Source organism: Mustela lutreola, chromosome 5 (genome assembly GCF_030435805.1).
Source record: "Mustela lutreola isolate mMusLut2 chromosome 5, mMusLut2.pri, whole genome shotgun sequence".
Classification (NCBI taxonomy): Eukaryota; Metazoa; Chordata; class Mammalia; order Carnivora; family Mustelidae; genus Mustela; species Mustela lutreola.
Window position 1 is genome coordinate 75,893,172 of NC_081294.1, and position 16,677 is coordinate 75,909,848.

Below are 16,677 nucleotides of genomic sequence, written 5' to 3' on the forward strand. Positions count from 1 at the left end.
AACCTTTTTTAAAAACTTAGCCAGTTTTATTATGTGAAACTCAAAAAACTGAACACCTCCCAACTGTGGTAAAAATTAAATGAAATTTTGTATGTAAACACAGTGCTACTACATACTAAATGCTCAATTCAACCAACAAATATACCAGGTGCTGGGAATATGGCAATAAAGAACAGACAAAACTTTCTGGGCTCATAGAGCTTACATTCTAGAGGGGAGAAGCAGATAACAAGAATGATACACACAGCATGATAGTGGTCAGTGGGCTCCCAATTAAAGGAGGACAGTAGGACGCTATTACCTTTATGTTACGGGGGAAAAAAAAAAAACCACACACACAAAATTCAAGTATGTCAGAATTTGCTAACGACTGATGATACAGAATGAGGAAAACAAAAGCATTCCAGTGTTTGAAATCTGGAACACTAAAATTGTAGCCTGAACGAACTACAAAACTAAGGAAACTATTTTGGAGGGAGTTGGGCAAGATGATAAACATAGCTGTTTAAGGTGATATGGGATATTTATAGGGCACTATTTTTCACTATCCCCAAGATTACACCTGACATGAGAGATTAGACATTAAGAAAAGTATTTTAATTTTAGGGGCACCTAGGTGGCACAGTTAAGCATCAGACCCCATTTAAGCTCAGGTCCTGATCTCAGGGTTGTGTGATTGAGCCCTAGCTAGGGCTCCATGCTGAACATGCTTAAAATTCTCTCTCTCCCTCTCCCTCTGCCCTTCCCACCCCTCACTCTCAAAAAAAGCAAAAAACAGAAAAAAGGCTGTAACAGTAAAAGATGAACTTCTGAAGGAAAGTGATTAAACCATAACTTATTTTCTCATACAAACTATAAATTCCAAACTAACAGCTTTCTTCTACATTGTTTTTTAAAAATCCTCCATACCACTTAATTGGGAATCTATTATGGGTTTAATGTCTACAGACTAGGAAAGCATCACAGAGGCATATGTCTGATAAACCTTACGTATAGGGGCTCTGAACTATATAAAAAAATGCGTTTCCTGGGGTACCTGGGTGGCTCAGTACAGGGGAAAAAAAGCACCCAGAGTGTGCACATGCTCTCTTTCTCTCTCTTTCTAGTAAATCAATAAATATTTTTTTAAGTGCTTACATATAAAAGGGGTTTAGGAGATGATGGGAGGTGATACAAGCATGTTTAAGAGACATTTAGGAAGCCAGGATAAATGCAAAATAATTGGGAGGTTAGATTATCTTTGGAGATTAGATTGGTAAAGGTGGGCACAGTGAATACGGAGTATTATAGAAACACTTAAATGAAGCAGTTTCCTACCCCTCAGATCATTCAAAAAGAAAAACTTTATTTTCCTACTTTACCTTTCAGATCACTGCCTGAGTTTGTTCCTTGGTTTTACCTTGTTTACCAGTATCTCAGCCTTCCAAAATAAAACAAACATTTAAAATATAACTGAAATTTAGACATTTGGTTTCCATCCCTCTTGCAAGCTTGATTACAGAAATCTAACTGCATGTGGTGGGTACACAACTCCTACACCTTACACACTAACGAAGGTGTATTTTACTGTACCTAAGTTATACCTAGAAAAAGAAAAAGAATGGGAAAGGAAAGGAAAAAGGATGAGCTGGGGAAGAAAGGAAAACTATGATAACCTATATTTCCAGAAAGCAGCACCTCCAATTTTTTTTTTAATCAACCTTCTATGACATCCAAGAGTCTCTTTTTATAGTTAGGGTTTTGGTATGTATTTAATTGTGTCCCCTCCAGAAAGTTCATATGTTGAAACCTTACCCCTCAATACTTCTAAATATAACTGTAATTGATGCGAAGGTCGTTAAGAAGAGAGAGGCAAGATGGTGGAGGAGTAGCAGACTGAAACAATATCAGATCCCAAGAGTGCCGCTAGATAGGTATCAAACCATTCTGAACACCTACAAACTCAACAGGAGATAGAAGAAAAGCAGCAATTCTAGGAACAGAAAACTGACCACTTTCTGAAAAGTAGGACGTGCTGAGAAGTGAATCCAAAGCAACGGGAAGATAAACCACGGTGGGAGGGGCCATCTCCTGGCAAGCGGCACAGCAGTGGGGCACAAAATCAGAAATTTTAGAATTCTGCTCCACTGAGGGACATTGCTCCAGAGGCTAAGCGGGGGTGGAGCCCTTGCAGAGAATGTGGTTTTAAGTCCCATGGGGTCACAGAAAGATCAGAGGTGTCTGAGTGGCAGCTGCCAGGTATCAGAGCGGGGAAGCCGGCTGCAAAGACGGAGCTGAAGAATGAGCTTACAGATCGGGGTTACCTTAAACTGTGAGCCAAGGCATAGTCGAGCCACTGCTCTTCGAGCAGGGACCCCACAAGTGGCAGATCCAGGGAGACTCACCTTCCTGCTCCTGGAGAAGCAGTGCGGCAGGAATCCGCAGGGTTTGGAAACTCCAAACGGGGCGATGTGCCAGAGATAGAAACGCTCAGTCACAGGCCAGGTGAGCTCGGAGTGTGCCCAGAGACCAGAGAGAGGAGTGATTGAGCGCTTTTCTCTTAGGGAGCACTGAGGAGGGGGTCTCCGAGCTCTCAGCTCCTCCAGGCCAGAGATTGGGAGGCTGCCATTTTCATTCCCGTCCTCCAAAGCAGTATGGAAAATGTTCAGGGAACAAAATCTCCAAGAGCAAACCCGAGCAGGTTACTTAGCCCAGTCCCTAGCAAGGACAGTGCAATTCCAACTTGGACAAAGACATTTGAGAATCACTGCAACAGGCCCCTCCCACAGAAGATCAGCGAGAACAACCAGCCAAGACCAAGCTTACTGATCAAACTCCAGAGCTAGAGGAAAGCAATGCATAGAATTCATGGCTTTTTTCCCACAACTTTTTACTCTTGCAAAGTTAATTTTTTTATAATTTTATTTTTTTCTTATTCTATTTTTTTAACTTTTCCTCTTTTCTCTTTTAGCTTTTTTTTTTTTAAAAAAACTAGTTTGTCTTCACAATACCTTTCTTTTAAAAAAAAAAATCTTTTTAGGGGTGCCTGGGTGGCTCAATGGGTAAAAGCCTCTGCCTTTGGCTCAGATATGATCTCAGGGTCCTGGGATCAAGCCCCACATCAGGATCTCTGCTCAGTGGGGAGCTTGCTTCCCCCTCTCTCTGTCTCTTCCTGCCTCTCTGCCTACTTGTGATCTCTGTCAAATAAATAAATAAAATCTTTTTTAAAAAATCTTTTTAAACCTTCATTGTAATAGTCATATTTTATCACTTCATTGTATTTAACCTTATTTTTTGTAACACATAGGTTTTTGTTTTTCCTAAAAAATTTTGGGATACAGTTTCTAATAGATCAAAATATACCCTAATCTAGCATATGGCTTTCTTCTACTCTCCAGCCGGAGCACAATCCCTCCTCTTTTTTTTTCTTTTCTTTTTCCTACCAACTTATCAATTCCTTTTCAAGAATTTTTTTTTAAGTTTTCATCTTTGAAGTCATATTCCAACCCTTATTTGTGTGTGTGTGTGTTTGTGTGTATTTTTTTCTTTCCTTAAAATTTTGGGAGGTAATTTCTTCTAAGAAACCAAAATATACCCAAAATCAAGCGGGTGGCTCTGTTCTATACACCACTCTATAAATAAATAAATAAATAAATAGATAGATAGATAGATAAATAAATATAAATAAATTTATATGGAATTTTTTATTTTTTCCCCTTCTTCTCCACATGGTTTTGGATCTCTTCTGAGATATTCCTGGGGTCTTTGCCACCCTCTTAGTATTTTATTTTCTCATTCATATATTCTTATCTGGATAAAATGACAAGGCATTAAAAACTCACCACGAAAAAAAGAAGAGGCAGTACCAATGGCTAGGGACCTAATCAATATGGACATTGGTAATATGTCAGAACTAGAGTTCAGAACAATGATTCCAAGGTGCTAGCTGGGCTCGAAAAAGGCATGGAAGATAGTAGAGAATCCCTTTCTGGAGAAATAAAATCCATTTCTGGAGAAATGAAAGAACTAAAATCTAAGCAAATTGAAATTTTAAAAGCTATTAATGAGGCACATTAAAAAACGGAGGCTCTGACTGCTAGGATAAATAAAGCAGAAGAGAGAATTAGTGATATAGAAGACCAAATGATGGAAAATAAAGAAGCTGAGCAAAAGAGACACAACTACTGGGCCATGAAGGGAGAATTCAAGACATAAGTGATACCATAAGACAAAACAGTATTAGAATAATTGGGATTCCAGAAGAAGAAGAAAGAGAGGGGCAGAAGGTATATTGGAGGTGAATTATAGTAGAGAATTTTCCTAATATGGCAAAGGGAACAAGCATCAAAATCCAGGAGGCACAGAGAACTCCCCTCAAAATCAATAAAAATAGATCCAAACCCCATCATCTAATAGTAAAACTTACAAGTCTTAGTGACAAAGAGATCCAGAAAGCAGCTCGGAATAAGAATCCTATAACATACAATGGTAGAAACATTAGATTGGCAGCAGACTTATCCACAGAGACCTGGCAGGCCAGAAAGAACTGGCATGATATATTCAGAGCACTAAATGAGAAAAGTATGCAGCCAAGAATACTATATCCAGCTAGCCTATCACTGAAAATAGGAGAGATAAAAAGCTTCAGGACAAACAAAATTTAAAAGAATTTGCAAACACCAAACCAGCCCTACAGGAAATATTGAAAGGGGTCCTCTAAGCAAAGAGAGAGCTTAAAAGGAGTAGACCTAAAAGGAACAGAGACAATATATAGTAACAGTCACCTTATAGGCAATACAATGACACTAAATTCATATCTTTCAATAGTTAACCTGAATGTAAATGGGCTAAATGCCCCAATCAAAAGACACAGGGTATCAGAATGGATAAAAAAACAAAACCCATCGATATGCTATCTACAAGAAACTCATTTTAGAACCAAAGACATTTCCAGATTTCAAGTGAGGGGGTAGAAAACAATTTACCGTGCTAGTGGACATCAAAAGAAAGCTGGGGTGGCAATTCTTATATCAGATCAATTAGATTTTAAGTCAAAGACTGTAATGAGAAATGAGGAAGGACACTATATCACCATGGAGGTTCCTCAAAAAGTTGAAAACAGAGCTACCTTATGACCCAGCAATCACACTACTGGGTATTTACCCTAAAGATACAAATGTAAGGATCCGAAGGGGCATGTACACCCAAATATTTATAGCAGCAATGTCACAATAGCCAAACTATGGAAAAAGCCTAAATGGCCATCAACAGATGAATGGATAAAGAAGATGTGGTATGTGTATATATATATGTATATTACATATATATATATATATATATATATATATATACATATATTACATATATATATATATATACATATATATACACACACACACAACAGAATACTATGCAGCCATCAAAAGAAATGAAATCTTGCCATTTGGAACGACGTGGATGGAACTAGAGGGTATTAAGCTGAGCGAAATAAGACGATTGGAGAAAGATAATTATCATATGATCTCCCTGATATGAGGAATTTGAGAGGAGAGTGGAGCGTTTGGGAGGTAGGGAAGGAAAAAATGAAACAAGACAGGATCAGGAGGGAGAGAAACCATAAGAGACTCTTAATCTTACAAAACAGACTGCAGGTTGCTAGGGGGGAGGGGTCGTGGAGAGGGTGGTTGGGTTATGGACATTGGGGATGGTATGTGGTATGGTGAGTGCTGTGAAGTGTGGAGGCCTGACAATTCACAGACCTGAACCCCTGGGGCAAATAATACTTATGTTAATAAAAATAATTTTAAAAAAGAAGTAAGTTAAAAAGGCTATTAGCATGGGGCTCTAATCCATATGACTGATGTCCTTATACAAAGAGAAAGCTATACCACAGGTACGTGTACACAGAGAAATGACCATATGAAGAGGCAGCAAGAGGATGGCCATCTGTAAGCCATAGAGAGGTCTCAGAAGAGTGCAGCCCTGCTGGTACTTTGATCTTGGACCTCCAGACCCCAGAACTGCAAGAAGATTAATTTTGTTTTGTTTTTTTATTTTCTGATGTTTAAGCCACCACCATTTTGTCATGGAAGCCCTAGCAAACATAAAACATAAAAATATGTTCCATTTTTATTTATTCAAGGTACCTTTCAAAAGGGCACTTTCTGTCATTTACAATGAGCTACAATCTTTCTATCTTTTTCAACTCAAATCAAAAGCCTTAAAATATGACCCATTCTTTCAAACCAGTTATTATGCTTCTGGACATTAATGCTAAGGAAATAAGTGAATATCTGTGTGAAAATTTAGCTACAAGGATTTCAATACTATTCATAGTAGAAAAAAATTGCAAACTACCTAATTTCCCTCAAATGGTTAATTAAAAAATAAGGAAATAATTATTTTCTAGCTATCAGTATTATGAAGCACTCAAAGTGATATTTTAGAGAAAAAAAATGACTTGTGCTTGAGTATGAATCTTACACCATGATGATGATGTGTGAAAGGTCATTTATTTTACCAAAGGTCATTTATTTTACCAAATGAAGTCTGACTCTGAACCACACAGTTTATTATTTTAATAATAAAATAATACAATTTTATCATTATAATTATATTAATTATAATTATATTGTTATATACTTATATATATACTTATATTATATACTTATTTATTATATATACTTATATTGTTATATACTTATATTGTTATATATTATAACATATATATGTAATAAAATAACAATGTTTATATATAAATACATATATATGTATTTATATATAAACATTGTTATTTTATTACATATATGTAATATATATGTAATATATATTATATATAATATATATATAATATTTATATATAATATAAAATATATTATTTTATTAATTTTATATATTATATTGTTATTTTATATATTTTATATTTTTATTTTATATATATTTTATATATAATATATTTTATATATGTATATTATATATTTTATATATGTATATAAATACATATATATGTATTTATATAAAAATATTATTTTATATATATATTTATATATATATAAGTAATACATATATATGTATTTATATATATATAGTCCCCATGAGGATTGCTTTAAAAGGGACTGTCCTGAGGCAAAAGAATACACAGGCCTATTTAATCTGTGGAGATACTAACTTTATCTTATATGACTGTGTATTCCTATTCCTTGGGTGTAAAATGTAGGCTTTCAGAAGGGAATTACATCAGTTTCCTTCACTGAGAGGAGATGTGAAAGGAGAAGGGCTTGGTATAAAAAAATGACAGCTTCCCCCAAGTTTAGGAGGAGTGATCAGACAAAAGGTACAAGCTTCCAGTTACAAGGTAAGTCACTCCTGGGGATATAATGAACCATATGGTGACCATAGTCAACAATCATGTTCTGTTTATGTGAGAGTTGCTAAGATAGTAGATCTTAAAAGTCCTCATCACAAGGGAAAAAACTAATTATATATGTTGAAGAATGCTAATTTAACTTGCAGTAAACATTTTGCAATATATACATATACCAGGTCATTATGTTATATGTCTAAAACTAATACAATGTTATAGGTCAATTTTTCAAAAAGAAGTAACCAGAGGGGCACCTGGGTGGCTCAGTGGGCTAAAGCCTCTGCCTTCGGCTCAGGTCGTGGTCCCAGGGTCCTGGGATCGAGCCCCACTTCAGGCTCTCTGTTCAGTGGCAAGCCTGCTTCTCTCTCTCTCTCTCTCTCTCTCTCTTTCTGCCTGCCTCTCTGCCTACTTGTGATCTCTGTCAGATAAATAAATAAAATCTTAAAAAAAAAAAAAAGAAGAAGAAGTAACCAGAAGCTTCTGGTTTTTTGTCCATTGGAGAAAACCATGAGCCAGCCAGTGTACAGCCCTACATACAAACACATACACACAGGAAATAGCTGAGGCTGGAAACTATCTTGGAAACAAGGAAAAAATTACCTTGGTTTTGGAACCAGATTCATGTTCCCGACCCCAATAAACCTGGAATTCTTACATGTAAAACTCCAGGAATAACATATTGAATTCACCTCCCAGATGCATGGAAGGTTGGGGTAGATTACCAAAACCAGAGAATAGTACAAACAATGTTTCATGTTCCCCAAAATTCATATGTTGAAGCCTAATCCCCAGTGTTCTGGTATTTTGAGGGAGTGGTCCTTTGAAAGGTAATTAGGTCATGAGAGTGGATATCTTGTAAATGGGATTAGTACCCTTATAAAAAGAGACCCCCAAAATGCTTTCTAGTCTTTCTTCTATTATGAGGACACAATGAGAAGATGGCCAACTACAAACCAAGAACCAGGTACTTATCAGACACCAAATCTGCAGGGACCTTGATTTTAGACTTCTCAGCCTCTAGAACTATGAGAAAGAAATCAATCTTTCTTTCTTCCTCCTTTCTTTCTTTTTTAATGAGAGAGAGAAAGAGGATCTTAAGCAGGCTTCACACCCAGCGTGGAGCCCATGTAGGGCTCAATCTCACAACCCTGAGATCATGACCTAAGCCAGTATCAAGAGTCAGACACTTAACTAAGCCACCCAGGTGCCCGAGAAATAAATTTCTGTTGTTTATAACCCAGCCAGTGTCTGTATTTTTCTTATAGCAGCCTGAATGAACTAGGACAGAAGACTTACCAATTTGACATTTCTCAGAATATTTCTGCCCTTAATATACATACCCAAGTACAAACACATGCACAGACTCACACCAGAATATGAGCCTTCTAAAATAGAAGCATTCAGACCAGTCCATTTTTATTTATTCATCATACTGAATTCATTCATAGGCTAAGTACTGTGGATAAGTCTCTGGCCTTCAGAAGCTCAATAGTCTTGGAAGAACTAGTAGTACAAGAGAGATTACAAATATAATGTGTTAGGAACAGAAATCCAATCTGTAAATTCTTCTGATAGAAGCTAACTTCAGAAGTAGGTGTAAGAGGCCTACAAAAAGGTAATGGCATTCCAAGTACAGGAAATCATACATATACCTACTGTGTTTGGAGTTTCACAAGCAAATTATCAATGGTGTGGTGGTGTATCAGCTTCCCATTGCTGCTGTAACAACTTACCACAAACTTAGTGGCTTAAAAACACAAATTCATTATCTTATAGTCTATAGGTCACAAATCAAATATATCTTTCAGTAGACCAAAATCAAGGCGTTGGCAAGACTGTGTTCCATTCTCAAAGTCATGGGAGAGAATCTGATTGCTTGTCTTTTCCAACTTCTTTAGGCCCCCCATATTTCTTAACTTTTGGCACCCTTCCACCTTCAAAGCCATCAACAGCCAGTTGAGTTTCACATGGGATCATTATGACACCGACTCTTCTATCTCCCAGATAATCCAGGAAAATCCTTTTACTTTAAGGTCAACTGATTAACAATCCTAAAGCCATCTGCAACTTAATTCCCTCTAGTCATAAACATAATATATACATAGGTCACCAGGATTAAGATGTAGACATCTTTGAGGTAACCATTATACCACCTACCTCAGATGGAAATAAAAGAAAATGAGGCTAAAATAAGTAAGTAAGGGGCTTATAAGTAAGTAAGGGGCTGGATCAGAAGGATTATGGATGTCTTTCAAAAATTTTCCAGCTTTTAGTTCTATAAAGCACATGGTGCCACTGACGAGTTTTAAAGACAAGGATAACAGAGATCTACATTTAGAAAGACTATCCCATAGATAACGTGTAGAAGAGAGATTAGAGTAGAGTATGACTTAAGAGCCCATTTCGAATGCCAGTGTGGTACAGAATACTGGTTAGCATCTCCAAGGCAGAAGAAGTAAGGCACAGGCGGTAGGGATTGGGTGGAAAGGACAAATTATTTGAGGGATCATTAAAAGTTGGAATTGACCTAACTGTGGGTTAAGTTTCTTATTTTATGATAAGGTAGATCACAATTTCATTCACCAAACTAGTGAATTCTGAAGAGGAGATGGGTCAGAGAGATTTTCTGTTTTACAGCTGTTGTTGCTGCCGCTGCTGCTGTATCAGCCATCAACTGCCTATCATTAGGCTTTTTAGGTCAGAGATAAATAAATACCTATCTTTTTAAGCCTCTCTTATTTAAACTAATCCTAACTCATACAAGAGGATCCCAAGATCTCTGCTTTTGTCTTGCAAATATCCACCTGACCACCAATGTTATTCAGTACCTGCTGCTAAGTGTTATACATGATCTTAATGAGTTCTCACATGGATCTTTAGAGGTGTATTTTATTATTATACCAATCCTTCAGCTGAAAAAATGGAGGCTTTAGGACATTACACTGCCCATGGTCTGCCAATTATTTACTACCCAGCCTTACATCACACAAAAAAAGTTTGTGCCCAACATGTCAAGTAATATAAATGCAATGGACTAGAAACAGGAAAAATTAGGTGTAAGAATAAAAAGGAGGAGAAGAAATACATTAATATCCTTCTGAATTCCTTTGCTTATATTTCTCAACTTAAAAATAAAAAATTCTTTAAAAATTCAAGAAAGATATTACCATTTTCACATCATTAATATGTCTAGTTAACCTCAACTGAGCACAGATTGTTGTTGTAAATGACAACTTGAGCAGAGAACAGTGTTTAACTGAAATTTGAATCTTTAAGTGTAAAGAGCCACAAAGGAAAAACTAAAAGATGGAAGGGCAAAAAGTAGAGTCAGAAGAAGAGGGACGACAGGGTATCTGGGTGGCTCAGTCTGTTAAGCATTCAGCTTGTGATCTCAGCTCAGGTCTTGATCTCAGGGTTGTGAGTTCAAGCTCCGCACTGAAAGAATTAAGAGGGATGAGATGAGCCCTCCACCACCAACACACACACACGCGCGCACACACACACACACACACACACACACCAAAGAAGATAAAATCGGATGAGGAAAGCCTTAGAATGTTTATTCTTTATCCTGTGATTCAGGAACTACAGTTAGAAGGGTTTCATGAATATGTGAACTAAAACATGGCAAACTAAACACATTTTCTAAAAATGTGTTTCTTCCTAAAAATCCATTAAATGACAGTAAAAAAAAAATTTTTTTAAAGACATAAACCCTTGTTAGGGACTGGGCAACTCCCAGATTCATATGTTGAATCCCTAACCCAACAATGTGACTAGATTTAGAACGAGGAACTTTAGAGAGCTAAAGTTAAATAAAGTCATAAGAGTGGGGCCCTAATCCAGTATGAATGGTGTCCTTAGAAGAAGAGAAAAAGGGATACCTAGATGAATCAGTCAGTTAAGCATCAGACTCTTGATTTTGGCTCAGGTCATGATCTCAGGGTGGTAAGATCAAACCTCTCATTGGCTCCATGCTGGGTGTGGAGACTGCATTGGATTCTCTCATTCCCTCTGTCCCTCCCCCACCCGCCCTCCCAAACCCTACTCATGCTCTCCCTTTCTCTCTGTCTCTCTCTCTCTTTCTTTCTTTCGAAGAAGAACAAGAACAAGAAGAGGAAGAAGCAGAAGCAGAAGGAGAAGGAGAAGAAGACGGAGGAGGAAGAGGAGGAGGAAATGAAGAAGAAGAAAGAGGAGGAGGAGGAATAATACCAGAGACCTCTCTCTCCCCATGTGTACAGAGCAGAGAGATCATGTTTGAACAGAGGGGAAAACTGCAGTCTGAAAGCCAGAGAGATCTCACCAGAAATCAACCCCTATGGCATCGTGATCTCTGACTTCCAGCTTCCAGAGTTAAGAGAAAATAAGTCACCCAGTGCATGATAGCATGTTACACAGCCACCTAGAAGTATCCATGTGTATAAGACTTCATTCATTTGTATCTACAATCTGCCTGTAGGTATCTTGCCTGAATTTCTGTAGGTAAAATTACATCAGATTTAGTGATTTACTAATGAATTCCATATGGAAGTCAGAAAATCACATTCCTTAACATTGCATAAATTATGTAACTTTTGGTTTTGAATTTTATGAGTTATATTTATATTAACCCAAAACTTACACTTTTAATATACTGTTTTTACTTAGTCCAATAAGAACTTCAATCTTTTTAAATATTTATTTCCTTCAGCAAATTTTATACTGAATACTTTTACTCTCCAGGAGGCATGTGTCAGACCATTGTGAAAAGCAAGCTTTTAATTTTACCTGTTAAGTCCATCTTCAGCTTCTAGTTTCAGCTTGTAGTATAGTTCAGAATGTGGACAATTTACAAAGCTACTTTTCCTCACTAATACAGAAAACTTGTGCACTGAGATCAAATTTCCATCAACCTAAAGAGTGACAATACAGAGTGAGATTTAATTTGTAGAGTGTTCTATACTCAGACCTGTGAATGAAGTAACATTCATACACCATACACATTTTGAGTCCTCAGGAATCTGGTCCCTCTTCATTTCTAAATACATACTGAGCAGAGCAGAGAAGAGGTTAGTCTACTCAGTAAACTGTGGAAGGGGTATTTAACTGCAATTGTTCAGTGAATTCAGATTATATGTAAACCCTTCCTGGATCATTCAGGATCTAAACAACATTCTTAGTTAAATGATATTTATTATCATAATTTCAGCAGATTGATGTTAGAGAAAATATTTTTTCAACTAAAATCGGGAGAACAACAGTGGGGAAAAATTAAAATAGGCAAGATTTATACGAGCAGCAGTGTGATGATGATTATCAGCTATGAAATTAAAAATTGTGTGCTCTTTAAGGAGCTCATCTCATATGAGACTCACTGTCTGAGATCTCTCAGCATATACAGCAGTGATTTGTTTGTTTGGGACTGACACAGGCACAGCCTAATTTATAGGAAATCTATTTTACTTTGCTGCCCAAGATTCTGAATACGGTCTATTTTCCAGCTTCTGGAGGGAATATATAAAGCACTTTTCATTCATCAGTATCCTTTAAGGAGTTTGTTTCAAGAATCAAAACTACACATAATTCTGTTCAAATTCTAGTAATTTGCTAATTTCCATCTAATTTCTGTTGGCTTTGTGGGATTTATTTTTAACCTAAGTCTGACACGCTTATCTACAGCATCCAACCAAAATAGACAGCAATACATTTTCTAAGTTTTATCACAAGTTGGAATATGATTTTGTAAAAATACTGCATTAATCTTACTGGCACATTCAAGAATTCTACTAGAAAGAGTTAAATCCCATTATATCTAAGCACTTGCTGTTGACAAGGCTCCTTAATACCCTGAATTTCAATTTTCCAAGAATCTTCTTATTCTACATCTGGAATCATAGTTAAAATAGAGCACGGACCCAGCCATTAATGGTCATCCAGTTCCAAAACTTTCATGTGGCACACGTGGCCCAGAAAGTTGAAATGGTATGTTCAGAGGCACACAAGCAGCTGGTGGCAGAGTTCTAACTTCTCTCTTTCAGTCAACAACTTTGTCACACATGCCTAAGCCCACTAACACTCTTGCTGGTACAGTTTCTGGGTAGGCTTCCTTATTTAGAAAATAAAAACCCTGCTGAAGCAGGAGTTGGGTCATCATTCTGTACTTGCACTTATCACTTGTCTGAAGCCTACTGACTGCCTATCACAAAGGAGGTCTCAAGGCTCAGTTTCTCCTGACTCAAAATAAGAGGTTTGGGTATTTAAGATTTTGCATCTAGAAGATACAGCTGCAAGAAAACTTAAATTAAACCAATCTTCACCTCAGACCTACTCCCAGCCCAAAGTCAGCTCAGGGAGCCCTGGCAAAGGGGAGAGAGCAGAAAGGCACCTTCATCTACCAAATGTCAGAATGGCCTGTTCCTTTCTTTCCACTACACTTTAGCTGTTGGGTTAGAAAGAGTAACAGAAAACCAAAATTGCTGAGGCATCCTGAGTTCATCTGGTGTTAAGTTCTGGAAGCATGTATCAAACCAGAATATCCCACTTCTCTTAGAAAAAGGGGACAATTAAAGACTTCTGCTGAATCCTTCTGGGGGAAAAAAATGTCTTTTCATGTGCAAGTAATCTTTCCTACATTTTGGGAGCTATAAACATGTATGGTAACTATGAAATTTACTGCATACTTCTAGGTGTAAGAAAAGCCATGTTCTTTATTAACAAATTAAATCTCATCCTAAGCCAGCACTCCTTAAGCTGATGGAAATTTAACCTCAGTCAATAGTGGGGCTATGTCCTTTCCCCATAATAAAAATATCAGATTTTACACAGTCCAGAATACTCAGGGACAGTTCTCTGATCTTTGGTCATTGCTGATACATTCTTTATCTAGGATGATAGGGTTACTTGCGGGAAGATGGTTCTGCTTCCTGAAACTTACCTCCAAGCTGCACTGGGAGCTCCTTACCAAAGCTAGGAGCCCCAATACAAAGGTTCAGATACCCACTCTACCACAAAGCCATTCCACACTAAAGACAGGGCACATCCCCAGGAAGTTACAGTGGAGAAGCACAGAGGGACTGGATCCTGGTCCCCAGGACTCAGTGGAGTTCTCCTTCCCCAGTTAAATCTCTCTTTGAGATTTCTATGGTAGACTCTCCCTCCTGGATTCTTTCCTCTCTCCCCTCTTGAGACCACCTATCATGAGGCCTTCAAAGAATTTACCTTTGAAGGGCACCTGGGTGACCTGCCTTTGGCTCAGGTCACGATCCTGGTGTACTGGGATCGAGCCCCACATCAGGCTCTCTGTTCGGTGGGAAGCCTGCTTCTCCCTCTCCCTCTCCCCATGCTTGTGTTCCCTCTCTCATGTCTCTCTGTCAAATAAATCAGTAAATAAAATCTTTAAAAAATACATAATTTACCTTTGAAAAACAGAATCCAACCGTACTGCTTTGATCCTCCTGAGCAAAAACTCAAAGAAAGAAAGCAGAAAAGCATTCTTGGACTAGGGCAGGAAAACAGAATAAAAAGCAAATTAATATCTGAGTAAATTATCCTACCACATGTGTCTTTTTTGCTAAATTATTTGAAAGTAGATACAGAAGAGGCCTCTTTCTCCATCCCTTTCATGCTTCTGAGTTGTGCCTCCTGCAGGCACAAGTTTAAAGCAATTTCTGACTGAACTTTGAGGTCAAGAAGCATCCTGGGGCAGTTTCTTGACCAATGGTTTCAGGCAGTTTCTAAACATGGGGCGGGGGGGGGGGGCATCCTCGCTAATGTGCTTTTGCTTATCAGTTTGAGAGACCTAAAAGTGAATTATCCTATGTCCCCTAAGTCAGTGTATGAGACTACCATCTAGCTAAGCTTGCTACATGTCTTTTTTTTTTATATTTAAATTCAATTAGCCAACATATGTTACATCGTTAGTTTCAGATGTAGAGTCATTACTTCATTAGTTGCATATAACAACCAGTGCTCATCACATCACATGCCCTCCTTAATGCCCATCACCCAATCATCCCATCCCCCCACCCCCTCCAGCAAACCTCAGTTTGTTTCCTATAGTTAGGAGTTTACATGTCTTTTCTCTTGACAGCTAGGCCACCAACAACTCCACACTTTCCAGATACGCTGAACTGCTTGCAGTTCTCCTAAGAAACATGCCATCTGAGCTCCAGGCTTTTGCAAACCTAGTCCCTCTGCCTAAGATAATGCAACACGGGCTTTTTCATATTATAGTGCACACACAAAAAAGGATAAAATTTGTACAACATGCAGTGATAAACCGGAAATGATTTGGTTAATCTATACAGGCCTTGTTGAAAAGATTTCAGTAGAGAAGATATATAGTAAGATATTAAAATGTTTTCATGAGAAACTTTATGTATAAACTTTAACTCTATACATAACTGTTCTTTTGATTTTAAAATAGTTCCAATTTTTTAAAAAAGTTACAACAACAATAGTGGAAATAGCATTTTCCTGGAACAGTTGAGAGTAAATTGTCAACATGATGGATGCCCCAAGGCCTGTGTTAACACTTCAGGGTATAATTGCTATAAATAAGAACATTCTCCTACATAACCACAAGACAAACATCACACTCAGAACTAACGGTGATCCATTATTATCGACTAATCCACAAGCCCAGTTCAAGTTTTAACAATTGTCCCAATAATGTGAAAGGTTTGAGTCAAGGAACACACGTTGTGTTTAGTTTTCACATCTGCTGAAGTCTCTTTCAATCTATAAGAGTACACCAATCTTTCCTTGACTCTGAGGCACTTGAGTGTTCTGGAGAACATAAGGCCAGTTATTCTGGATCATGTCTCTCAATTTGGACTTGTCGGATATGACCTCATAGTTAGATTATTTATTGTGGACAGGAATGTCACTGAGGTGGCATGTGTACCTGTCAGGTGGCACATGATTTCTATTTGTCTCATGATAGGTCATACTAATTTTGATCACTCAGTTAATTACTCTGTCAGATTTATCCACCACAGAGTTGATTTTTACCCCTTTGTAACTACTAAGTATTTTGTAGAGAGGTATTTTGAGACTACATAATAGTCCCTCTTTACCAAACTTTCATCCACTAGTTTGTAATATTCACTGATGCTTCTTGGCTGAATTATTACTATAATGATACAAAAATGTTGATTCTCTAACTCAATTATTCATTTTACATTTATTCTCTTTACCCTAATTATATATTCAATTTTTTTTAAGATTTTATTTATTTCAGAAAAAGAGAGCACGAGCTGGGAGAAGGACAGAGGGAAAGGGAGAACCAGGCTCCCCACTGAGCAGGGAGCCCAATATGGAGCTCGATCCCAGGACTCTAGGATCATGACCTGAGC

The 16,677-nt window shown here is 37.5% G+C and overlaps 1 protein-coding gene across 5 annotated transcripts in view; it reads right to left on the reverse strand.

Annotated features, from left to right (window-relative positions):
• Positions 1 to 16,677, reverse strand: part of KLHL3 (kelch like family member 3) — a 312,385-nt gene that overhangs the window by 146,172 nt on the left and 149,536 nt on the right. For 3 of the 5 annotated variants that reach the window (XM_059174657.1, XM_059174660.1, XM_059174655.1), the window contains exons 7-8: positions 14,737 to 14,819; positions 12,110 to 12,234 (exon numbers count right to left, since the gene is read on the reverse strand). The exons of the other annotated variants lie outside the window; for them this stretch is intronic. The gene's annotated coding sequence lies outside the window, so the exon portion shown is untranslated. The remainder of the gene's footprint in view (positions 1 to 12,109; positions 12,235 to 14,736; positions 14,820 to 16,677) is intronic. 5 annotated transcript variants of the gene reach the window in all.